The 27,051-nt window shown below is 46.0% G+C and overlaps 1 protein-coding gene across 2 annotated transcripts in view; it reads right to left on the bottom strand.

Annotated features, from left to right (window-relative positions):
- The window catches only part of Smoc1 (SPARC related modular calcium binding 1), a 157,257-nt gene that overhangs the window by 88,089 nt on the left and 42,117 nt on the right, over positions 1-27,051 (bottom strand). The window lies entirely within an intron of this gene.

Genomic DNA, 27,051 nt, shown 5'->3' with positions numbered 1-27,051 from the left:
CTCTCTCCCTCTCTCCCTCTCCCTCTCCCTCTCTCTCTCCCTCTCTCTCTCTTGATGATGGAGGTTGTTATACAGGTAGAGCTTATTAAAATTCACAAAAGGGCATGCCTAAAAAGGAAGATTGTACTTCAGGCAACTTACATGTCAGTAAACAAAAACAAAAAAAAAGAGGAACATATAAAACGCAAAACTAAATAGAAATAATTCCAAAGAATGTTGTCTTTGAAAGGCCCGTCAGAGCCCCCATCACACTACTGCCACTCAGAGAAGTTTCTAGAGACCTCTCAATCCACATCCTTTAGTCACAAGGCACCACGCTAGGCACATTGGGGTTTATGAAAATAAACAAGAACACAGGCACTATGCCCAAAAGCAAATCTACTTGCAAAGACCGACAAGGGTGCAGCCAACTCCACGGGAACTGTGCTTTCCGCGTCTCTAGCAGACAAAAGGACACGATGTGTGAAGTGGAATGCTGAAGACATTCCACTGCACAAGCCCAGCTAACTCTTCTAAAGGAGAAGAGACAGGAGAGGGAAGAAGAGGAAATGAATGAGGGCATCCTGTCAGCACAGAATCCCAGGGCATCTCTGACATCCCGGGGTTGTGTGTGCTGAGCACTGGGGACAAAGCAGCCACCTGGGTTCCAGAGAATCTGCAGTCAAGATGAATCAAACTGGAACGATCTGGAAGAACTTCTCAGAGAGGAGATTGCAATCTAGGTCATGAAGGGGTTCTACGTGTAGACAGGGTTGCCCAAAAACTACAGTAATGGATACAAGGAAGTGGAGAGCAAACTTATTTCAACCTACAGGTCATAAATAGCCTTGTACGGAAGTAAGGCTCTAGGACCATGTTGAAAATGACACCGTGCAGGGTCCTAAAAACATAACGGTGTCTTTCTATTTCACCTTTTAAACAATTGGCGGTTGCAAGAGAGAAATAAAGGACAAGATCAGATCTGAGTTCTAGAAATATCCAGCAGAGATGGGGGGGAAAGCAAGGAGGTTGGTAATGGGAAAGGGAGAAATGAAGATAGGGGACATGTTTAGACTAACAACATGACTGGGTGTCACAGACAAGCATGGAAAACCTGAAGCCACAGCCACCTCCAAGAACTGCAGCCTCACCACAGCAGGTAATGACTGGGGCTCCGTCTGAATTTCAGAATCCAATACACTGCCTTCTCCCTAGGAGCCAGTTACCTTGGGATGAAAAGCAAAAGAAGCAGGAGCAGTCTGAAACCACCAGTGGTCCTACAGGCTCTAGAGACAAAGCAGCTATCTGCAGGGAAGGGTCTGCTGCCTCGTGGACAATACTTCACAGTTGTAGGGATGCTATTAGCCTGCCTTTTATTGGGTGAGCAGACTCACAGCTTCAACTCCCTCTGGGTTTCCACCTTCTCTGTGCACCAAAAGGGCACCTGACCTTTTAATCACAGAAGAAAGCATTTATTTTTGTTTCCTGCTTATGTACCCCAGTCACTAACTACCCAGCTAAAATCCCCAGTCATTAAATACCAGCCAACAGAACTCAAGAAACGAGAACTTCAGAAACTCATGCACCCAACCACCCTTCTCGTCCTTCAGACTCTTCCACCAGTGTAAATAAAAACTCTTCTCATTTCAAATCAAATAAACAGAGGACTCTCCAGAACCCAGGACCCAGGTTTTTCTAATCCCATCAGACCACTAGCACTAGGGGAAAATAAGAATTAAGCTGACGGTATGAGCAGGGAGCCATGGGGAGGTCATGTACTTGGGGTGCATCCAAGAGATTGTGCATTATATAAGAGAGGACTCGGCCCTGGAAGGTGCAAAGACAGAGAGGACAAGGAATATGTTCCTGTGGGGCTGCTTGGTTCTAAGAGTTCTGCCCTTCATCCCTGACACATACCTGGCAATACCGGATTGCTAATTGGCACTATCTCTCCAGTCGGCAGGACCAGCTTATTCAGCCATGGCTAGGGCTCCTTACAAGGTTATTCTGAGAACCTCTGAAAGCACCACCTAGTGATGTGCTCCAAGACTCCCCAGAACATTATTAAGAAATAGCATCCAGGCTGCTGGCAACACTGGCAGCGTTGCTTGTCCCTATAGCACCATGCTGTCTATGTAATATGTGTGATATGTAATGTGTGTGTCACACCTTAGGGAGTAAAGGTTTAGTAGGACCATGACTGGGGTTGTCCCCAATCCTGCTGGGTCCTGAGCAGTGACTGAGCCCTGCAGTTTGGAGAATTTGGAAACAGACAGTATTGTTTACATGGGAAATAGACATACTGAGGAGATTCTGGGCTAAGTGGGAGGCAGAGAAGCCTGAAGGGGTGTTGAAAAGATTAAAGACCCATTGAAAGACTTGGGCACCTACAGAGCTGTCTCAGCCTACGTGACAAGATACACAGAAATGATGTAGAGTCCTGTCCCCACCTCTGCATGAAGTCCAGGCTGCTCTGGCACCTGAATCAACAGCTTTAACAGCAGCTGGAGTTAGTTCCCCTGGCATATCCCTATGCATTTTCAGGATGTCTCTTGGGCAAAAGGAAAAGGTATGACCTGTTTGTGGAAGTGTCTAAGTCACCTTAAAGTAAGGAACCAGAGGAATTACTGTTTGAGCAGCTGAAGACCTTGAAATCATTGCAATTTGGAACAGAGGTCAATATGACACCATGTTATAACCTTAAGTTGAAGAGAATAGAAATACCAGCAAGGAGAATAGTTGCCAAGGGAGCACGGGTCTACTTAGCAGGCTGTGGGATTCAGACAGGCAGCCTTGGGCATAGGAAGAACTTGCCAGAGGCCTGTGGAGAAAATCCTCGAGCTATTCACAGAGGCAGAGCCAGTATTAGTCCATAATTTCATAAATGCAGAGAGCAACTCTCCAAAATGACTACACGGGAAATGGTCATTACACTGTTAGGAAGCTTAGAAGTAGAGCCATCCTGAACACTTCTGTAACCACAATGCAGCTGAAAGAAAGCTACTAAGGGTTGGTTCAAAGTGGGAAGGGGAGGACTACAAGGGGTAGGAGTTGAACAGTCTCTCAATCTAAAGGGATGATCGACTGAACCTATCCATGACCCGAAGCATATAAATATCCATTCTACAAACACATGACCACACGTGTGTACATACGCACATACTCACCATCAAGAGGATGCTTGCCGGGCAGTGGTGGAGCACGCCTTTAATCCCAGCACTTGGGAGGCAGAGGCAGGTAGATTTCTGAGTTCGAGGCCTGGTCTACAGGGCTACACAGAGAAACCCTGTCTCGAATAACGGGGGGGGGGGTGCTTGGGGGAAATCTGTTGGGGCTGCATTGGAAGTTTGTTTTCCCGACCTTGTTGACCTGTACCCTTGGATACGTGCCCTTTAGAGCTGCAGTTTGGTCCCCAAAGGATGTGAAAAGAGGTCATATTTAATGAACCCTCATGACACTGACAGAAATCACAGACACTACTGGTCCCTTCCTCACTGGGCCAGTCATGCCAGGTGGGTTCCCACACCATGATCTTCCTCCTGCCACCTCTAGCCCAGCAACAGCCCACCCACATCCTGTGGCCTGGACCATTTACCCTGAAATATATTCCTTTCTCATCCCGCCTTTAGCCTCCACTTGGCACTCTTGGTATTGCTGCTGTTCATCTTCTGACCTGGGAAGGGGTGTGTGTGTGTGTGTGTGTGTGTGTGTGTGTGTGTGTGTTGTGTGTGTCTGCTCACAAACTGAAGGACAAGTCCTTCTCCTGCCACCCACTGTTCTCACTGACACAGGGGTCTCAAACAGCTTCGCTCTAGCCCACCACAGTAAGCAACCTGCACAAGTCCTAACAAGATGGCAAGAAAAGACAGAAAAAGGAAAAAAAAAGAAAAGCCAAAGTCTCTGGGAATGGTTTCATGACCCATCATGACTAGATGAAGAAACTGGTGAGCGTCCAGTGTCATGGGATTTTTCACTGGTGCTCATTTTGCAAGGGTGTGGTCCTGAGGCATACAGAGAGGTTCTTCATACCCACTGCACAGAGCAGTATTTTCACTGGTAAGGAGGATGGGGGGAAGGGGTGGGGGATGTGTCCTGTATCCACAGCACTTGAAGAAATCCTCTTGCTTCCAACCCTGAGCCCTGGCAATGATTCTGAGCAGGAACAGAAGCAAGCAGGCAGAAGAGGAAGCCCAGGTTCTGCTTCCCTGGTCCAGGCAGTAGGCTGGGGTGGTTATGTGTGTAAATCCTGCTTCCTTCTCTTGCAGTTCCCACTATCATCTTAAACTCCTGCTGTACCCCCCAGCTTCAGGTCATCAAACACAGGATTACATGTGTTCATACACACATTGCATGTATCCACATAGACACACCCAAAGAGCCTTTTAAGCCATTTAGAGGCTAACGGAGACAGGACAGTCTGGTCGGTGTGAAACTGCAACTGCCATGCACCACAGAAAACCTGGGACTGTGAGACCATCTCCAACTGAAAAGCCCTACTGCGCCCCTCAGACAAGGATTGATTACAGCTGTCCAGCCCAGGCTCCTCTTACTTCACACAACTGTGAGGCTGTTCTGAGCAGGAGAGAAATCCTGTTGACCCAAACTGGGCCAAGGAAAAGTAAATAAAACCATGACCAATTCTATGGCTGGGGTGGGGGTGACCTGTGGGAATCAAAGAAAAATCCACTCCTGAAGAGAAGAAAGTAGTGTCTCACGTCCTAAACCTTTGAGTTCTTGGGCAGAGCGGGAATCTTTCCTTGAAGATCGGAATCCTGGATGTGATTGTCGAAGACCTGTGTCTCTCTTTTGGTCTAGTATTTTAACTCTAAGGTTTCTGTTACCCACAAACAAGGGATGAGATGGCGAGATGGAAATTAGCTTTGCACTTAGCAGGTCCCATCTGTCAAGCCATCCTGGGAGGATGAGAGAGTAAGGGTGAGCTGAGGCTGCGGGGAATGGGGGCGGGGAGGACCTTGCAGAGACACCAAGCAAGATTGCCCACTCCCAAGGACCTGAGCTCTGCTGCTTTCAAACACCAGACACAGTGCCCATAAAGACTTTATACTAAAGATTCCTGAGCTTCCAACAGGATTCTCAAGACTCTAATAACCAGGGAAAGCTCACATTACAAAGTTAGAAGTCGGAGCAGAAGATCCAACAAACACGGGCTCTGGAATTTCCTTACACTTCTCTGTAGCCTCCAAGCTTTGTACTACATGACTTTTGTATAAACATGAGGGTAAGAGAGACCTACACAAAATCCCAAGCAGGTTGACCTAGGTCTGCCTTTAATATGGGTTGCTTCCAAAGTCCTGTCTTCCCTTAATCCTGATGCACATCAAGATCATCCAATGCCTATGACCAATGGTCCATTCAAGGCCAGGAACTGGAACATACTTTTCCAAACTTGAGGTAGGGGGAGAAGGAGGCCTTGGTTTGTCTCTAGGGATCTGATTGGGCTTCCTCTCCTGGAGCATCACACTCGATAGCTCTCATGAGGTTGGTGCAGAACCACATGAAATCAGAGAGCCCAGATGATGTCACAGGCACCGTTGGGTCACTCTGCAGTGCTCCTGGCATGGCCTTCTCTATAGAAGCAACCCTGAGCACCCTGCGACTCTGCCACAGTCAGGATGGCCTCTGACCTCTCAATCCAAAGGAGTAAGCTGTGAAGACCTGCCAGAGGCATCCAGCAGTTCCTCAATGCACATTATACCCTTATCCAGCTATCACCCTAGAGGTGGAGATGAACAGTAAAATCACATAGTTAAAATACGACCTTGGGACACAAGCCGCTCTGGGTCCAGACATGGGAGAAAAGCAGAGGACTATCTGCCCCTAAAGATGCTCCTGGAAATTCCTTTGTATGTACATCCTTGTAAAAACAACTCAAGCTCTGCAAGGTAGCTTTGCATTCTAGCCTTAAAGTTTGATCCATTCATTCACTTGACAAATATTTAGCAGCCTTCCTCAGCAGGCCAGACACTGGGTATAGCTAGGAGCCTGCCCATGTGATCCTCTTGAGCTGCAATGTCTCCACAATCCTTGAGCTGAGTTCGCATTCCACGTGTAAATGGAGGCTTTTAGTTTTTTGCTACCGCTGAGCTACGGAGTCATGTCCCAGGGAAAGAGGTCTGGTCGTGGATAAGCCAAGACACTCACATGTGGCAGAGTCTTTGGGAAAAGATCTTCTTGGGCACACAAGGACCCCTTCCACTCCAGTCCTGATCACATAGAGAACATGTCAACTCTAAAGAGACCAGAAAGCCAGTTGAAAGTAGAATTTGGGGAGCCAGCAGGTAGACTCCAGAGGTTAGCCAAGGGGTAGGCAAGCCATGGCTTTGTCAGGATACAGGGATGACTGCCTTCCAGTCTAGCCTACAAGAGAACATTGTAAGGGTAATATACAATAGAGCATTTAACCCTGTGGCAGAAACTATTTTTCACAGGGAAAACAGAAAAAGAATTGTTTGTATGTGCATATTGGAGAGGGTGTGTGTGTGTGTGTGTGTGTGTGTGTGTGTGTGTGATACGTAGAGGTTGATGGCAGATGCTCACCAGTTCAACTAGATTAGTTAGCAATTGAACCCCAGGAATCCTCCTGCATCTGCCTTCCCAGTGCTGGGATTACAGATCTGCATCACTGTAGCTGCCTTCTACCTGACTTCTGTGCATCCAAATGCAGGTCCTCGTGTTCACAGAGCAAACATTTTTCCAGCTAAGCCATCTCTCCAACCCCTCAAAAAGACAATTTTTAAACATCCTTCAGCTCATAAAATATAACCCCCATGCCTGAAGACGACATACATAGGTGAAGCAGCTTTGGCTTTGGCAGATTCTCTATGCAAGATCTAAATCTATTGCCAAGTCTCAGCACCCACAAGGAAGCAGCCTCTGTACGTTACACACCAGTGCAGAAACTCCAAGAGAGGAGACCAGATTTATCTGACCTGGACCATAAAACAACTAATTGCAGGTCTAAAATTTCAAACCATTCTGAGAGGGATCTGGAGAGAAGGAGGTCACAATAAAAATAAATTTTCGGGAGGTTTACTGTACGCCTTCCTTGTGCCAGGCACAGGGCTCGGCACTTTCAATAAATGATTTTAATGGATCCCGACAACCCAAGAGACAACGTTTTTAGATTTATTTATTCTATTTTATGTATGAGTATATCTGTGCACCACATAAGTGCCTGGTGTCCACAGAGGTCAGAAGAGGGGGTTGGATTCCCTGGAACTAGAGTTACAGACGGCTGTAAAACCGTGCTGGTCCAGGTGCTGCGGATTGAACCTGGGTCCTCTGCAAGAGCAACAGATGCTCTTAGCTGAGCATTTAGCTGAGGCATCATTGCAACCCCACAAAAGGCAATATATTGCATTCCACTTCGTAGATGGGAAAGCTGAGAGATGTCATGAGATTGCTCAAGACCACAACAGTCAGAATTTAAACCCAGATGCACCTGTGACTCCACTGCATTATGATATCAGAGACGAAAGTGTAAGCCAAGAGACCCAGTCCCCAGCCCCAACTACATGAGGCTCAGTAGTTTCAAACATGCATGCTGATATGGCTCCATCCTTGCATAATTAAGCAAAGATAAACTGAAAAAAAAAAAAACCACCTCACAAGCCACATTCTCACCACCTCTCATCCAAACAAGACGAGTCAGCATGCCAGGCATGGTGGTGCATCCCCGTGATCCCGGCACTTGGGAGGTGGAAACAGGAGGATCAGGGACTCAAGGTCCATCTCAGCTATATACTGAGTTTGAAGGCAGTCTGGGAAATATAAGGGCAAACCGAAAGTGAAAGGAAAGCTGTGGAGGTAGCTAATGGTCCAGCCCTTGCCTAGCATGGATCAGGCCCTCCATACACTCACGCCCCAGCACTTGGGAGGGAGGGATGTGCAAAGGAGAAATATGATATGAAACAAGAATCCTGGGTCCTTCTCAAACCAAAGTACCAGAATTCCACCAATGACTTTGCAGGGATCCAGTGCTTCTAGCTCTGAGGTCTAGCTCCAGCTCCACCTCACCTCCCCTGCCCCACCTGCTTGGATTGGGATTGCTCCAGAACAAGCTGACCTCCAAGATGACAAACTTCAGAGTCAATTCTGCCATTCTGTTTCTCATGGGAAAGAGAGGAGTCATCCTCATTCGCTGGCCAGGAGCAGGGCGGGGTTGGATGCTGGACTAACCTAGTATCCTAACTGTCAATCATCTGAGCCACTGTTGGCAAATACAGTGGTCATCACCTGGGCTGAGCCTTGGGAAGGATTTCTGTGCTGGTGGGAAATGCTGGTGACATGTTAAACATCGTGTTTTCTGAGAAAACACCTGCCTGACCTGAGATCCTGTTCTTGGACCCTGGGCTTTGGTCAGGATACATCCCACTATGTGTCTCCAGTTTCCCGTTGTTAAGACAACAATACTAGCAGTTGTAGAGTGGATAGTTATGAAGAAATAAAATGTGTGTTAGCACATACAAATGTCTAATAAATCTTAGGTGTGACTGTATCATTATTGCTATTACCAAACAAATCAGAGTCTCCAAATGGTGTTGCATAGTCAACACACTCCCCCTGAAGCTAGTAAAGATTCTGGAGGGACATCTGCAAACAAAGCTAACGCTTCATACTTTTGAGACATGGTCAGTTTTCTCTGTGGCTCATATTTGTGTGAATACGTTTCTTTCTAATTTTGTATTACAGCGATTTTTTAAGCCCATAACAGAAAGAAGTGGAAACCATTTTAAGTTCCAAAAAGTTTCAAATTAAAAAATAATAACAACTATAGTGGGATATGGCTTCTGCTTGCAGACATGGTGATGATGACTTTTAAGTAGAATGCCAATGTTATTTCTGTCCTGCAATTGCTATCCTAAATCTTACAATAAGTAAATATTACCAGCCTAATATTTCTCTTTTATTTTTTGATCCCATAAGGATCTCTGGATTAAAGTAAGATGAAAAGACTTCATTGTGGACTGAGTGTGTAAGTCGGTGGTAGAGCATTCACCAATGTGTTGCCCAGGGTTCTGGCTCTAGTGTGGAAAAAAGCAAAAGCCTTTGTCTTAAAGACATATTTTGCAGCTAGATATGGTGGTTTGTGCTTATAATCTGAGCACTCTAGGGGCTGAGCCAGAACTATACAAGTTGGAAACCAGCCTGGGCAGTATAAGACATGATACCCTCCCTATATGAAAAAAAAGTATATTTTTTCCTTGTGTTATGTGAACTATATATATATATATATATATATATATATATATATATATATAGTTCAAAGAACAGTTTCAATATTAAGCCTTCCTTTACACACCCTAATGCATACACCACCCAACACACGCTTATCATCACAGATTCCCCAGCATCTGACAGGAAAGGTTGGATATCTGCAAGAAGTCTGAAGACCACTGCTCAGGTTTTCTTTTGCAAAGGGGGAGGTGCATGGAGTGCATTTGGGTGAGGAGGCAGCTAGAGGTTACTGGATATTTTCCTGTATCCCTCTCCACATTAAATACTGAGGCAGAGTCTCTTGCTTCAACCCAGAGCTTGTCACTTCAGCCTGTCTAGCTGGCAAGCTTGCTTGCTCTGAGAAGTCCCTGGCCCTGCTTCTGAGTGCTGGATTATGGGCAGGCTGCCACAGCTGCCCAGTATTTATTTGGGTGATGAGGACCCAAACTGCATGTCATTACAAGCACTTCACCCACTGAGCCATCTCTTTAGTCTTCCCACAGTAGTCACTGACATCTTATTTCAGAATTGCTCAGATGGTCTCATGGGATGACAGATGACAAAGCAGATCAGGTACCACTGGTAACTCCAACCCTTCCAGTCAGACGGGGTATCTTTGCCCTGCAACTGTCACCCCAGCCCATCACAGCTCTGGGATGGGTGTGCAGGGGAGGACTATCCCTACCATGACAGTTCTCCCCCATTTTCTATCACATGTTGAAGTTCCTGGACCCACAAAGCAACCTTTAACTGAATGGTGCCTGCCAGGGTTACTGCAGTGGGAAACAAAAGTCTGAATGGCCTAATGCAGCCATTGAGAAAAGGAGAAAGCTGTGACTGTAAACAATGCTCTCTGTGAAGCCCAAAGAGGCACTTCTTTCCTCACTACCCAGACCCTTTCTCTTCCAACCCCAGAGGGGCAGAAGGGAGCACAGGGTTGCCAGAAATAACACCTCTGTGGAAGCCACCATCTGTATCTCAGAGGTACCCAGGGTTCCTTTATGTGGAACCATACCCAAGGCACTGAGCAACAGCACCCAGCCCCTCTCCAGGGTATTCCACAGGAGGCTACACAGGGCAGAAGCTGGCCCAGGCTCCACATCTGCACTTCTATACCCACCAAAAATCCCTAACCCGCAGGCAGACAACCTGGTCATGGGAAGTGTCCTTTCCTGAAAACTGAGCAGCACAAGGCACCCAGCCTGAGCTCAAGGATCCCAGGGGATGCAGGCGACAGGGCAACCCACTCTGGGTTGGGACCTGGAGAAGAAACCTAGGGCTCAAAAGCATTGGCCTTGTTGAGGCTACTGTTCCTATGTGGTTCCGCTTCGCTGTTCCCTCCCCACCCCAGACTCCCTACCTCTCACACACATACTCATGATCAATAATAAGAATGAAAAGTAGGAAGAAAGCACCATCAGAATGTTGGGATCTTCAAACTGGACATTAAACCTGTTCCATGTCTTGCTCTTCCCCGTCCCTTTTTGTATACGAGCTTCTACTGCTGATGCCATGTCCCCTGATAGAGCTGCTCAAGGAAAAGGAAATTATGAATAAGACAAGACCTAGTTAGTTAACATTGCTACTACCTCCCTCAACAGCTGGCTGCTCTCTACAAATCCTTCCCTAAGTTTAATCTAAATGCCTCACGCTATAATTTAAGCTAATTTCCTGTTGGTTGATTCACCAATTATTTCTTGGTATACATTAGATGCCTGACCCAGGTCTTGCCTTAGGCTGTCAGAGAATGTGAGCTGCCCTTCCATTCAGAAGTCGGTGCTGTGCTTAGGGAGTGGAGATCAACCTGCAAGCGCCATACACTACTTACTTCACGACTTAACTGAAGAGCCATACACTATTACTTCATTGCTTAACTGCCCAAAATCCCTGGGCTGAGGGCTGGAGGCACAAAAAGATGGGGTTGTGAAGGGATTAAGGAGCCTACGGGCAGAAGTGGGTCTCAGGCCACACCCTGAAGCACAAACGTGGCCTGTGCTTGTGGCTAAGGGGCAGAAGTCCATGTTGATGAACTGAAAGGAAGATAGACGGGAAAGGGAGAGAGGGAGAGGCAGAGAGAAAATAAAGGGTAAAGGAAGGAGGGAGGGAGAGAGCGAGGGAGGGAGGAGGAGAGAAACAGATGCTAAGGAGGGTTCACTGGTTAGAGTAGAAACTTTGAGAGAAGATTAAAGGCCTGAGGGTCCCCAGACCAGGAGGTTGGGGTAAGAAAATCACTTACAAAACTGGTGAGTCCAGTTCTTATTCTAGACTTAGGAAAGTCTTGACCCAAAAGGAAAGAGAACACATACAAAATGGACAGTGGTGAGACACTGGCCTAAACACAAGCGTGAGGTGTTGACAGGGCCTGGGCTGCCCAGGGCGGTGGGGACGGAAAGAAAGCATCAGTACCGAGGAAAGCCTACTGGAAGAACTGAAAATCCGGGCTCCAACCTTCCTCAGGAAATGCAATAGAACTGGGTCACCTCCTGCATTCCCTGTGGAGGCCTCAACTATCCTGGGCCCTGGGGGTAAGGACAGTGAGTTCTGTTCTCAAACCATCTCTCAAGAGCCAAAGACTTCACTCCATATCCCTTTTTCCAGTGTCCCCAGGATTCTGTCTTCAGACCTCCTATCCTTGAAAGTCCAGCTTTGGGGCCCAGCTACTGCCACCTACCCGGAAGGGGCTCAAACCAACCACTTGTCACCACCACTCAGCTGGCTGCTGTGGGAAGAAGAGTCCGTCCCCGGAGCCATAACTTGCTTCAGGTCATCTAAGCATAACTTTCCATAAGAAAGAACTCAGGTCCATCTCACAGTAGGACACACCTATCCAGCCCAGGAAATAGGTACACCAAATGACCCACAGACCTTTGTGAATTGACCCAGCATAGGCTAGTAGGAGTCACAGGAATAGCTCAGAAACAGGATTGGATGTGTGTGCAGGACAGAGGCAGACCCCATCAGAGGGGCAGTCGGTGGGGACAATGAGAGGTGCAGGCAAGCAATGAGCAGGAGCAGGAATGATGGAGAGGCAAGTCCAGAAGCACTGGCAAGGTTTCGGGATGCCCTACTGTACTGGTGAGGTTTTGGGATGCCCTGCTGTAGACCGGAGGGTGGGGTAGGTACATCTGGAGTTAACTAAAACTCAAGCAGCTGGGCACACCTGAGGATACTTCCTTTATTAAATCATTTGAAATGGGAAGGCCCACTTTTAATCTAGATTGAAATGGGAGATCCACCTTTAGCCTGGGCCACACTTTCTCCTGGCAGTCTTTATAAAAAACATTGAAGCCGGGCATGGTGGCGCACGCCTTTAATCCCAGCACTCGGGAGGCAGAGGCAGGCGGATTTCTGAGTTCGAGGCCAGCCTGGTCTACAAAGTGAGTTCCAGGCCAGGGCTATACAGAGAAACCCTGTCTCGAAAAACCAAAAAAAAAAAAAAAATGAAGAAGGAAGCTTGCTCTTTGCCTGCTTGCTTTCACTCTTGCTGCCAAGTCCATTCCTTCACTGGCATTAGAGCCTACATCTTTAAGAGTCCAGCGTGCTAAAGACCAGCTGAGACATCCAGCCTCATGGACTGAATAACTACTGGATTCTTAGACTTTCTGTTGGGAAGCAGCTATTGTTGGACTAGCTGGACCACAGCCTGTAAGCCATTCTAATAAATATCCTTTAGATAGGTAGGTAGATACATAGGCAAGATATAGATGTAGATGTAGTTATAGATGACATAGATAGATATAGACATAGGTGCATTCTAGCAGTTCTGTTCCTCTAGAGAACCCCAATTAATACAAATGGGTACCCATCTCTGGACCCTACTCCCTTAAGAAGGGAGTCTCCTGGTTGGATGGTGAAGGTGCACACCTTTATTCCCAGCACTTGGAAGGCAGAGGCCAAGTGGAATTCTGTAAGTTGAGGCCAGCCTGGTCTACAGAGTGAGTTCCAGGACACCCAGGGCTACACAGAGAAACCCTGTGTGAAAAAACAAACAACATCTATTTCCAGACGACGTCTGAAAAAGTCCCACAGGCCTGTCCAAGCTCCTACTCTGCCCACACCACTAACAGCCAGACATATCTGTTCACGATCACACCCTTACTCTACCCAGAAAAGGCCCCACAGCCCTGTCATCCGTATTCCAACTACCATAGAGGAGTCCTATTTGTATTGAATTCAGACGTAAGACACTCTTCATTGATGAACAAGTTTGCCAAAAATCAAATCTTTCTTCCTCTTTGGGGTCTGATTCCTAAGGAAGCCTCCAGGACTCAATCCTCTGGCTTCTCTGAGCCCAAGGTGACTTTCACACAGAAGATCTAATTAAAACAAACACCCCAATGTCCTTGGATGTACTCCACACCTCAGACAATTCTGTAGCCAATGTAGCATGATACTCAAAACCATGACCTTTAGAAACAGTTAGGCCAGGGTTTCAGACCCCAGTTCTTCTGCTCACTAGCTGGGTGGCATTAGGCAACTCACTCAGCCTCTCTGAACCTCAGGCTCTTCATTTGTAAAATAATAATAATACCCTTTCTATGGACTGGACCTGAGGGCAGATGAGAAACTGCATACAGTGCATACTGCAAACACTGGGTACGTGGTAGCTCTGTTTGCTAGTGCTCCCCGAACAGCTCTGAGCTAGAGATGGATAGCACAGACAAGAGTAGGGAACGTACAAGGAAGAAGTGCTCCAGCTGGCTTCATCCTTCGACTCTTCTCACAGATCAGCACAGAATATCTAGGGACCACTGATGCAGCAGGTGCTGGGCAGTTGCTACACAGGCAGGAGATGCCACCTCAAAAAGGCTCTTTCCTGCATGACCTATCAGCTTGCCACTCCTGGGGAAGCTCTTCTGAGAGATTCAGACCTCCCTAGAGTTGTCCTTCAGAATACAGACTTCTAGACATCCACGTCCTCTCTATGTGCAGTATCCCCGACATCTGCTCTAACACCTGTGGACTGGAGAGATGTGTTTTCCTAATCAGTCTTGGGAAATTTATGAAAATAGTAGGATAAGAATAAACACAAACAGAGAAAGTACTTAGCCACATGATTAAGCCGCTCTGGCCCTGACAATATGTTCTGGCTCAGATGGCCACACAAGTTGGGCAAAATAGAGTTGGAAGAATTCTGGATTCACCTTAATTTTCCCCAGGCTCTTGTTTTACTTGCAGTCTGAAACAAAGATCCCAGGAACAAGGCAAAGAGCCTAACAAAGGGAACCTGTAAGGTTGGGCAGAGAGAGAAAGAGTGACAGAGCCCACATCACTGGAACCCAAGAATCAGAAGGATTCAGAGAGTCAGGCTCTCTGGAGCTTGCAAGTCCCACTATAATGCTGTCTGTTCTGGGCAGGACCCTCGGCCCTGGCTGGCTCTGGCCCTGGCCTTCAACACACTGAGCCTGCATAAACAAACAAGGGATTACACTGACTCAGACTGTGAGGAGTCTGCATTTTTCTTTCTGAAAAAGTTACAATTTGCCAAGAAAAACCATCTCTGATTCAGACAAGGAAAAAAAAGTCTCAAAATAAATCCGAGCTGGACACAGGCTACTTCCTGGAGGAGGAGGAAGGCTGCTTGGGGTCAGCCTCCTACTTCCTGCCTGGCAGGCAGGTAGCCAGCATCAGCCTTCAGGGTGGTTATGTGAAACATGTGCAGGTAGAGAACCTTCACGTCTGAGACTTTGTTCAGAGCCTAGAGCCCAGCATCCCTCCTTTCCCTTCTTGCCCAGTTCCTCTGCTGCCCTTTACATGACATAAGGGAACTCTGCTCCATTAACCCTGGCCGAAATAACTTGGAAGCTCCTGCTGGCTTCCCAGTTCTGCCAAGTGCTCTGCTCAGATATGAGCAGGCATGGAAGAACAGGCCCTTTCTACCTTCAGAAAGCCAGAGCAATGGCTGGAGGGTGACCCCATCCCAAGCAAACCCACACCATCTCTGAGGACTTTCCCTACCATTTTCATATCCCGTTAACTTGGAGGGATGTGCAACCATTTGACATTATGACATGACATCATCTATAATGTCGAGCTGCATCCATTGCTATCCTGGGATGCACACATCTCGGCAGGCCATGGGTTGGACATGGAAAGGAATGCTAGAGCCGGGTGGTGGTGGTGCACACCTTTGATCCCAGCACTTGAGAGGCAGAGGCAGGTGGATTTCTGAGTTTGAGGCCAGCCTGGTCTACAAAGTAAGTTCCAGGACAGCCAGAGCTACACAGAGAAACCCTGTCTCGAAAAAAAAACCAAAAGAAACAAGAAAGGAAGGGAAGGAAGGAAGGAAGGGAGGGAGGGAGGGAGGGAGGGAGGGAGGAAGGAAGGAAGGAAGGAAGGAAGGAAGGAAGGAAGGAAGGAAGGAAGGGAATGCTAGAACATAGCTTTCTGTGAAGGAGTATGGTTCCAATACACTTTCCAGAACTCTACATTCAATTCTTAATTTTCATTACCTATGTTACCATCCTGCTCCAGGGAAGAAGAAAGTGAGCAAGGCCCACACAGACCCCTGTGAGAAACAGATAATGCAAGGAGAAAAGCGATTTGACAGATATGGCCAATCTCAGGGCAGAACTGGGATTCTCCTGTGAGCTACAATAGCAACTGACCTGACAAAAAAATGTGCAATAGTGGCACAAATGCTAAGGGGGTAACCAACACTTTCTGGCTGGATTTATGGCCCAGCCCACAAGATGAAGAATTCATGCTTGGCACCATTAACAGGACCAAGAATCCAAGGATATGTAGGTCATACACTCCAGAGGAGAGTCTACTACCTGTGCCCTGGTAAATGACCCTACACCCATGGACATACTTACACAAATGACTAAGTAGATTCCATGAGTTTAAAAAGTAAAAGAGAGAACACATGAAATTGAGAGGAAATGGTGATGGGCAGGATTGTAGGAGAGGGAGTCAGGAGAGGTAGACTTGTCCAAAACATATTATAGGTGTGTAGGAAAGTCTCAACCAAAATTTTAAAAAGGAAAAACAAAATGAGGTTTGGCTGTCTCTGAACAAAAGAGCATTCGATGCTCCCTCGCAGAGGCCTAAGGCCAAGATAGAAGAATGGCAGTCTCTCTCATAGTACTGCTGGGCCCTTTGAGCCCACTTTCCATCCTCCCTTCCCCAGAATCTAAGCCCTAGAAGGCCCAGAAGAAGTCTGTGCTCAAAGACTGACCTGAAGCTCTGGATCAGACAACTCTGGCCTCCAACACAGACTCAAATGAAAAGGACCAACGAAGCTGGTCACAAGGTATGATGCATTCTGGATAAGCATCTTCTTGGCTCATCTTCTCTTCATACACAATCCAGAGTTCTGGGGGCTTCACTACCCCATCAAGAAAAACCTGTTCTCCTTCTCTAGTTGTCATGAGAACATGACTCGTGGATGCTTGTTCCTGAACACACTGTTCCACACCTGCAGAATTGGACTTACACCAAGTCAGAAGTTTACTGTCTTTACCACCAGCTCCTTGGATCTGGTCCAGAGGGCTCTTAAGAGAAATGAAGCATGTCCTGGGGGTGAGGGGAGTCTGGGAGAAGCCAGGAGACTGTTCTGTATGTGTTCAACTTTCCCAGAGTTTCTATCTTTCCTGATGATTTGAGGTATAAGCAGGAAACTGGGCTTCATTTCCTGCTCTGCTAGTTTTGATAAGAAGAAAGTTGAGAAAAGAAACCCCTCTAACCTACAGTTAACCTTCTGGGTGGAGCTTTGTTGACTTTGGGCTCCTCCAGGTTTCAGAGAGCCATTGGCTCTTATGGCTCTGACTCTGTTTGCTTCTCCTAGGGAGCAGACATTTAGCCAAAAATTCTTGAGCCTACTACATGCTCACCATTGTGCTTAATGAGAAAGAAACATAAGTCCTCAGTCCCAATTTACATGTTAGAAAGTCAAGACCAACTGATAACTACACAAATCAATGGAACACAATTTCAGACCATATCTGTGTACTGAAGAAAGTAAAACGGTGCCACAGAACACTCAATAACTGGATCGTGTGTTTCAGAGGAAAAAAAATCCCTTACAGGACAGAGAACATTAAAATTCATGCATAAATATCAGTTTAATGTGCTACATAAAAACAATCTTGGTAAGATCATGGCTCCATCCTCTCTACAGCCTCCCAATCAAGCAGAAGAGAAAACATGCACAAATCTAAGAGTCACAGCCTACTTGAGGATATCCTACCTTGCAGAAGGAATGAAGAGGATAAGGGAAGACAGTATTGAGGATTAACACCAGTCATGATGAAGAGCTTGACATTCATCTCCAAGTAGCATGAGAAGGCATTGACAAGCTTCATCCAGAAGGATAGCATCACTTAATATCATACACAAACACCCCCTCCTGCTGCTGATGAAGGATAAGCAGAGAACCAAACGGCACGGGGGCTAGGGTGGTCACTGACTACAAACTTTTACTTGTGTAAGAGGAATTAACTTAGGGAAATCTCTCACACAACACAGTACAGTAAAATGATGATGGATTGTGTTCTTGAAAATTACAGAGAATAGCTTCCAAATGTTTGTAAATAAATATATGCTAACTAGCCCAATTTAGCCGTTTCATGATGTATGCATTTTTCAAAATATCATGTGAAAAACAAATGCAAATTTTGTCAATTAAAAAAAACCCTCTTGAATCAACAAATAGGATAATAGGACTAGCAATTTCAAGTAGAATGATATTATGGTTAATTTTCTCATCACTGTGAAAAATACCTGACATAAACAAGTTAAAGAGATGGTGACAAATCTGTGTGGTGGAGCACTTGCCTGGCGTGTTTAAGGCAATGGATTTGATTCCTATCCCTGAAGGGTATCTTTGTCCTGTAAGGGAGTCTTTTCTGAGACACATGATCCAGTTACTGTGGCACCATTTTACTTTCTTCAGTACACAGATACTGTCTAAAACTGTGTTCCACTGATTTTATTTAAGATCTTGGTTTCAGAGGTGTCAGTTCATCATCGCAACAAAGGTATCATGGTAACGAAGGTATGGTGGAGTGAAGTAGCTCACATCATGGTAGCCAGGAAGCAGAGAAAGGGACTTACCGGAAGAGGTCATGGACACACACCTCAAAAACATTACTTTCTCCAGTAAGGCTCCACATCTTGCCTCTCACCACCTTCCAATTCCATGTTATGAATCCCTCAGGGGCTTCATTAGGCAAGTCCCTCAGAAGCTAACGGTCTCTGGAAACTCCATCACAGACACCCTTTGGGGATATAGTTTATTAATCTCTAATCCAATTCCTCACTTGGAGCAAATTGACAATTAAGATAAATTGTCAAGAGAGGCATAAGTGGAGATACAGAATGCATGCAGATGGAATGATTTTTAATGTTAGATGTAACAGAAATCCTAAAGAAAAAAGTACAGGGATGATGTGAGGGGGAGAGGAACCAAGAATAATCTCCAGGCTAACTCTGAGCGGTGTGCTATTTGCTGGGATAGTAGAGGCAGGAAGAAAGGGAGAGGCTTGCCAAGGAGAAGAACTGTGGACAACACTCTTGGCATCTACCATCTTCCTGCCTCCAGCTGTCTGTCTCCATCTCCAGGTAACAAAAGTCCTACAGATCTCTTTACAGAACCACCAGTGAATACAGCCACCTCACCAGGGGGACCTCAGAGGTTACATTGACTCATCTCCATCCAGTAGAGGCCAGGCATGGCCAGGCACTTTATCCTTGCTTAGCTGGTTTTCTCACTTTATTCCCCTCTGCCCTTCTCTTTCTCCTGTCCTCAGTAAATCCCATGCATGCATCAGAATCCCTGCCTCAGGCACTGGCTGCAACTCAGTCAACACTGAAGTTGGAGCATCAAAGAAGCAGTAGGCCATAAGAATCTATCAGGGACCAGCAGAGGTCACTTGTGAGAGCCACCAGAGCATGCATTCAAAGACAAGAGGTTTGGTGAAATCATCAGGGCAGCGGGGTGGGGGGGGGGGAGGGTGTCTCCATTGATTACCGAGGATCCAGGACAATCATACACTAAGAGAGGAAGGACAATCCGGTGGGGAGGCGGGAAGGCAAGCAGTCTCTCTCCTCGTAGGCTATACCAACTTGTAATTCTCCCACATAGTTCTTCTACCTCAGCCCCTTAGGTGTCTAGGTTTTAGAAACAGCAAGAAGGGATTCATTACATGGACAGTTTTGCTACATCAAAAGCCTACAGCCCCTTCTGTGAGCTTGAAAGGAGGGTGTACAGTAACGGTAGCTCGGACTCTGCCCCAGGCTCACCCAAGGAAGAAAGACTGTGGGGATGCACAGGTCCCAAGGTGTGCTCTGTTGGTGCTCAGTTTCAGATGTTCTTGTTCTCATCACTGCTGTGTGTCAGTCTGTCTCTCTCTCTCTCACACATACACACACACTCTGTCTCTCCTTCCCTCTCTTACTCTCTCTCTCTGTCACACACACACACACACATACACACACACACACACACACCTACAATGCCGAGCGAGAGCTGCAGAAACAAGCTCATCCTCTTCGCTGACCTTATTCTCCCTGGGTGGTTACACAAGAGGCAAACTCAGGAAGCCTCTGGCCAGCCCCAGAGCAGGAAGCTGGTATGAGAGAGGGTAGTTGGTAGCCTGGGTACTCTAAAATTTTCTTGAGCCACCAGGAGGACCATAGGTTCCAGGCAACCAAGTATGGGTCTCACCTACAGGGATTCAGTGCCCCAGAAGCCAGGGTCTATTAACACAAGTCGCCTTTTGAACAGTAATTGTTAACTGACTTAAAGAACAGCGGGAGGCAGAGATATGGCAGCTGGCTTATCTCAGCATTCAAGAGGCAGAGACATGAAGGCCATAAAGTTCAGGCCAGCCTGGGATACTTAGTAGGATTCTATCTCAGAAAGGAAAGAAGAGGGGAAGAAGGAAAAGGAAGTGACAAAAACAGGGCTCAGGCACTAATCACAGATCAGCACATTTGGGGGCCACTCATTGGAACAAGGTCAATCACAGCACAGCCCTGGGGTGCACAGGCAGTGCACCCTTCCCCACAGAATGTATGTGCTCCTGGGCCTTCTTCAGGGATCACTGGCCCTTGTCCCTAGGCAGGACCTCTGAAGGTCCCCTGAAGCTTGAAATGTAGTCCCTACTAGAAGCTCTGGGCCTTGCTCTGATGAGATCTAGTCCACAGCAACAGCTCAGGCAGCCACTAGAAAGAGTGTGTTCACTCCAGGGCATGGAGGGGTAAACAAATGGGATCTTATGATCCAGTGTGCACAGATTTCAAACCAACTCCAAGGGAGTCAGGGTCAGGAGGTACTAGTGTTAACGGGATGATTTAGAACAGATGGATATATTAATTTATAATAGGCCATCTTTATCTACTATATGCTATCCAAATTTATTGTTGAATAGTTGCATAATTAAAATTAAGTTTTTGAAGACTCTACTCATGGCAGCTTTCCACTGATATTTGTAGAGACAAAAGAATGGATGAATCAGGGTCCTTGTAGGTCCGCCCCACTCCCCGCTACAGCTTCAAGCTGTTCAGAGCAGAGGCCCAGCTTCCCATTCACAAGCCAAGTAATCCTGAGCTTGGGTAGAGCACATCCCAGTTCCTTTGCATATTCATGAAATGCAAGTCATTGTAAGTAGGCTGTAATATTAGTTGTGCCTGGTACCTTCTGAGTCTTGGTAAATATTAATATGGAAGTAATCATTGTGGTTAAAATAAAAAGCATTATCATTATTTAAAGTACAAAAAAGGTCCAAGGTGCATGTGGAAAGTACAGTAGCTGGAAAGTACAGTAGCTGGCCTGCCTCTTGGCTGCACCAGACTCAGAGAAGGAAAAGGAGAGCAGAGTTGGAGGAAAGTGCTGCGAGAGCTGACCAGGAACCTGGGATTTATTCTCCATCCCTAAAGAAACACTGGGGCTTCTGGGTACCTCTCCATTCCAGAATATGAAACTGGAGAATTCTAGCAGTTCCACGGGTCTTACCTAGGTGCACAAGACAGACATAGGATTTCCCAGTGGGAAATGCCAGCCCCAGGAAGAAGACTCTACCCTCATCTACAAATCATAACCATGATTCCACGGTTCTCCATCCCCATCTTAGGTATGTGTACTGTCCAAGACGATAGCAATACCACACTGACTTAGGTAGTAAAAGAACCAAATCCTGGACCACTGTCTTAATTAATGTCTCTATTACGTCAATGAAGCATCATGCCCAAAAGCAAGTTGAGGAGGAAAGGCTTTATCTGGCTCACACTTTCATATGATTGCTCATCATCAAAGGAAGTCAGGACAGGAACTCAAACAGGGCAGGAACCTGGAGGCAGGAGTTGATGCAGAGGCCATGAAAGATCACTACTTACAGGCTTGCTCATCATGGCCTGCTCAGCCTGCCTTCTTACAGAACGCAGGTCCACCAGCCCAGGGATGGCACCACCCACAATAGGCCAGGCCATCCCCTATCAATCACTAATTAAGAAAATGCCCTACACGCTTGCCAACAGCCCAATCTTATAGAGACACTTCCTCAATTGAGGGTCCCTCTTCTCAGATGACTTTAGCTTGTGTCAAGTTGGCATAAAATTACCCTACACAACCGCCTACTCAGGTATCCACAAGAAAGGGAAGTGGGGATATCCTTAGGCGTGCTTTGCCTGCTTGTGCTCGATGCCCTAAGAATTACTGGAAAGTCCTCATGGTGCTGCCATTCAGAGAGGACAAAGAAGGTGTGTTTCCCAGTGCAGTGACGAGTGGCTAGCAGGACAGCAGTAAAAGTGGAAGCAATACTAGGAGTAAGTTCTTCTCTTCCTGGGCACTGCCTCTCACATTCCTTCCTTAGTCACTTAGCCCTCTTAACTGTATTGTAATATATAGCCAGTATAATTCTGTTTTTTCATTTATACACGCATTTATATGCATATATAGATGGAGAAGGTATATGTATTTGTGTGAATATATGCACGTGTGTCATGGAGGTATAAGTGTGCATGAGGAGGCCAAACATCAACATCATGTTTCTTTCTTGATCTCTCTTTGCCTTACTATTTAATATAGGGTCTCTCCCTGAACCTGGGACCCATTGATTCCGCTGGGCTGTCTGCTCAGTGAGCTCCAGGGGTTCATTCGTCTCGGCTCCCACTTCAGGTCCCCTTCATTAGGGTTATAGACATTCACTGCCATCCCTAGCTTTTACATGGATGCTAGAAATCGAAATTCAGGTTCTCATGCTGGCATATCAGGCGCCTCTATTGGCAGAGCCAACATCTCCTCAACCCTACAAAATGAATATGTTTTGCATATTCCGAAGATGAAGAAACTAAGACATGAGAAAGTTTTGTTCTTGGCTGTAGTCACTAGCTGGGTAGGGGAAGGGGGAGAAATGGGAATGGAACTCGGCCAGTCTGGGCCTAGAGTTCATGACCAAGTAGGCAGAAGGGAAAGGTTTTAAAGAACTATGGTACAGCATAAAGCCCTGCATACTTGGGAACTGTCGAGAGCATCTCTTAGAATTCTCTCTGCCTCCACCCCATTCCATCCCCATAAACACACACACACAAAGATAGCATATGAGCGAGCTCGGGGACTTATTGACTAGCTTGATTTTATATATTTGTGTGTGTGTGTGTGTGTGTGTGTGTGTGTGTGTGTGTGTGTGTGTGTGTGAAAACATCACACACAAGTTGTTGGTTATACCTTAGTGGAAATTGAGGAAAGGAGTGTATCACCACAGACAGGAAGTGGGGGTGTCAAGGTTTCACTTTTTAAGGAGAGCATTGCATGTCCCCTCCTCTTCTGATTTCTGTGTTCACCCAACATCTAACACTCACTAAGTACCTACTGTGTGCTTTGAAGTTATGTTTAGAATCACTCCTAATAGCCCTGTGGAAGACACTAAAGATTACCATTATATAATATGCTGCTGTGGAAGACACTAAAGATTACCACTATATAATATGCTGCTCACCAGGTTTGCTCATGAGAACATCTAAAAAAGGATACTTGCCACTTTCAAAAACAGTGTTAAGGAAAAGGATAAGTCAGAATAGTTAAAATATTTTAAAAACCATTTTAAAAGAACCAATGTTACAGTCCAAACTGTAAGATACTGAAAACTACCAACACATTATCTTATAGACTCAGGTTTTTTTGTGCCACACTCAGAAAAGGTCATCTCCCTGTGTGTTTATTTAAGTGAGTTCCGAGTGCATCATTCGTTGATTAAGAGGCTACGACTCTGTGTCTAGTTTTTAATTTGGACAGTGTATATGTGCTCATGCGAAATTCTAAAGACAAGTGGCACTCACTGTAACAGCATATGTGCTCTGCAGTCAAGAGACCGGCACATATGCTCAGCAAGTACTAGCAACAAAGTATCTGGGATTGTTTTAAAACCCAAGAACATTCATCTTTGAAGTCAAAAATATGTTCTTATCCTTCTTTGAAATGTCAGAGTCAGGCTCACCAAGGAATGCTCCGCTCCTGCACAGTGAGCTGATACTGTCTGCAGTGCAAATCAGAACCTGCTCAACTCCAGAAAGACAAAGCGCAAGACTTTTTAAAGAAGCACTGGAAAGAAAGCTCGGTCCGTGAAGAGCTTGCCAGACAAGTATAAAAACCTGAGTGAAAGGGCTGGGAAGATGGCTCAGTGATGAAGAGCACTGGCTGCTCTTCCAGGGGACCTGAGTTCAATTCCCAGTACCCATGTGGTGGCTCACAACCATCTGTAACTCCAGTTCCACAGGGTCTCATCCCACGTTTGCTCATACTGACACCTAAAGAACAGTATTCTGGCCATGTAAGCTTGTGCACACAGACAGACATGCAAATATAATATGTATACATTTAAAATAAAATATTAATAATGAAAAAATTTTAAAGAACCTGACTGAAATCTGCAGCACCCAGCAGACTTTGTCAGAGAATCTGTCACCCATCCCTCCCAGGAATCACCCAAGTCACCAATGTCCTCCCTGCTCCCCCAGAAGAAGAAACATGCACCCCTAGACCACCCTGGAACTACTTGCTCATTTTCCTTTTCCATCGTGTCTCTATAAACACAACAAAGTTGCATGTGGTTTCTCCTGCCAGCCTGCCATTAGTTTATCTCATAGACTCACCCTTCCAGGGAAGCTACAGCCTCTTCCCAGCTTACAATCATGACAGTATGGATGGGGTCCTATCACTCTGTCCCCCTCTGAAGCCAAACAGCAAGACTTCTTATGAGCTAACCTGGAGCTCCACCATACGTCCCATCAGATAAGGATGCTAAGAGTCTCTCTTTGTCTTCTTGTCTCTTGCAAAGTTAGATTAGCAGAAAAGCATTTGTGTGCGTTCAACTCTTGGTGTAGGTACTTCATGGTTTCAAGGGTTTAAATATTCTTCTTTCTTTTCCTCCCACAAATAACCCTAGTTTTCCTGTGACCATGTTTTACATCATGTGCCATAGAGGAGGCACCTGTCACTCAAGTTCACTGCATAAGCTATTGAGCTCATGGTCCTCACCAGACCAATGTCTTGCAAATGTTGTGGTACGTTCCTGTGGTGGCTTGAATGAGAATGACCCATGGACTCATATATTTGAACACTGGACCCTCAGTTGATAGAACTATCTAGGTAGGATTAGAAGGTGTGGCCTCGTTGGAGGAGGTGTGTCATGGGGGTGAGCTTGAGGTTTGAAAAGCAGGCACCATTCCCAGTTTGCTCTCTGCCTCCTACTTGTGGATCAAGATGTAAGCTCTCAGCTACTGCTCCAGAGCCATGCCTGCCTGCTGCCATTTCCACCAGAATGGTCATGGATCCTGACCCTGTAAAATAGCAGCCCCCAATAAACTTTTTCTTCTCTAAGTTGTATTAACTAATTAACAATTTTTGTCACTGGAATAGAAGAGTGACTACATTTTGTCAACATGATAAAAAAGTAACTAAGATGGACCCATGAAGCAAAAGCTGGATGAAGTTGTCTTTTTGTCCTGTTTTATAATCTGAGAACTTGGCTGTTTGACACGGGAAGCCACTTGTTATGGTCTCTGCCAGCTAAAGAGGCAAGTGAGCTGCTTCAGCAGTTAGTCCAATAGGAAAGGAACCCAAGATGGCATGCGACATTCTCCGTGTCACATCATGTCATCTCTAAGGGGAGCTGGTCTCCCTAAGAAACCTCAGACTACAGGGTCTTTTATCTCCTATCTGTGTCACATGGTTAGTGCTGGGACCTCCTATCCCAGTGTCACCTGCTCAGTGTAACAGATCAGCATCTGTGCAACTAGGACTGTCCCACATTCTCAGAGAGACGAAAGCCGGTTGCCATGAACGCACGAGTTAGCTGCCAGTGGTGAGGGCCTTTGCCTCTTTAAACTATCTATACTTTGGATCATGGGGGCTATAGCTTCTGCACCTCTTTGGGAAATGCCTTTTCTAGCCAGTGGCATTCTAACCCCTGTAAGTTCCATGAAAAGACTTGTTTTGAGCCACTTAAAGAGCTCTTACTGGCACCTGTGGGAAGATCATATTGAAATGGGGGACACAAAAGAAAGATAAGCTCTCATCTTTGAGATTCCCTTAGCAATAAATAAATCCATCAGATTTAGAACAAAGTTGAACATTCCTTCAAGCCCACTTTCTCTACCCTCTTGCATTCCTCCACAGACCAACCCTACAGCACTTTCAGCTTCTCTGAATTCACGTCAATGCTCCATGCAAATCCCTCACCTCATTTGTAAGGATTGTCTTGGTTTAGGAGTACCCATCCCTTAGTGAGCCGCCCCCTAACACACAGCTACCGTGTTCCTGGTTCAGTTTGGGGCTTATTTGTCCTGCTCCACCACCCACCCTACTGAGAACCTTGACTTTCTGCTTCTCGGGGCTTGAGTGTGTTATTGGGTCTCTGCATATATAAGTAGCCAACCAAAAGACTGAGGACCCCCACTTTGGATAGAAATCTGACTGCGCTCTATTTGTGGCTAATAGACAAAACCAAATGAGGATCACTCAGGGGCATTATCTAGAGCTACTTTTCTGGCTGTCCAGGCGGGTGCATCTTTTTGCTCCCTAGTTAGGGGTGCCTCATGCACCTGTGGTTAAAGCCATAAAATGGTTGGGTTTTTGTTGTTGTTTTGTTTTGTTTTTGAGTCTTGGGTCATTCGTGAGGTAAATCTTTGGCTTAGAACTTGTAATTCCAAGCATGATGGGAACTTTTGTAAAAAGTCTTCTCTCCTGAATGACAGTTGAACTATGTGCACAGAAAGAGTAGAAGTCATTGCAAGAACATTCCAAGATGAACAGCTATAACTCTAGAATAGAGAAATATTGTGATTCCTATCTTGGTTAGAAATGTGCACCCTAATATCAAGAAACAAAGTCAAGATAATGCAATTGGATAAAAGGATTGGACCCTTGTTATCATTCCAAGCTGCAAGCAAAGGCTTTGGAGACTTAAAAGTAACTGTTCTTGTCTCACAAATTGCGTGTTTAAAGGAATATCCTTCTAGAAGCAATTCAGAGCCGGCCTCCAGCTTCATCTACTAATGCCAAGAGTCTTGTAAAAATTGAGGCTTGTAAAATAAGAAATTCACACTATTTAAAACAAAGTGACCTGCACTTAAGAAAAATAAAGAAAACATAAATGATAAATTAACCTTAGACATCTAGTAGACAACACACCCTCAAAACTCCATGTGAAAACCTGTATTCTTTCTGTATGCCCATGAAACTTAAAATGTATACCCTAAAGCCAGGCAGTGGTGGTGCATGCCTTTTAATCCTAGCACTTGGGAGGCAGAGTCAGGCAGATTTCTGAGTTCGAGGCCAGCCTGGTCTACAGAGTGAGTTCCAGGACAGCCAGGGCTACACAGAGAAACCCTGTC

This window comes from Mus caroli, chromosome 12, assembly GCF_900094665.2.
Source record: "Mus caroli chromosome 12, CAROLI_EIJ_v1.1, whole genome shotgun sequence".
In the NCBI taxonomy this organism is placed as follows: domain Eukaryota; kingdom Metazoa; phylum Chordata; class Mammalia; order Rodentia; family Muridae; genus Mus; species Mus caroli.
The sequence above is the reverse complement of the archived record's forward strand: the minus strand, read 5'-3'. Positions and strand labels throughout refer to the sequence as shown.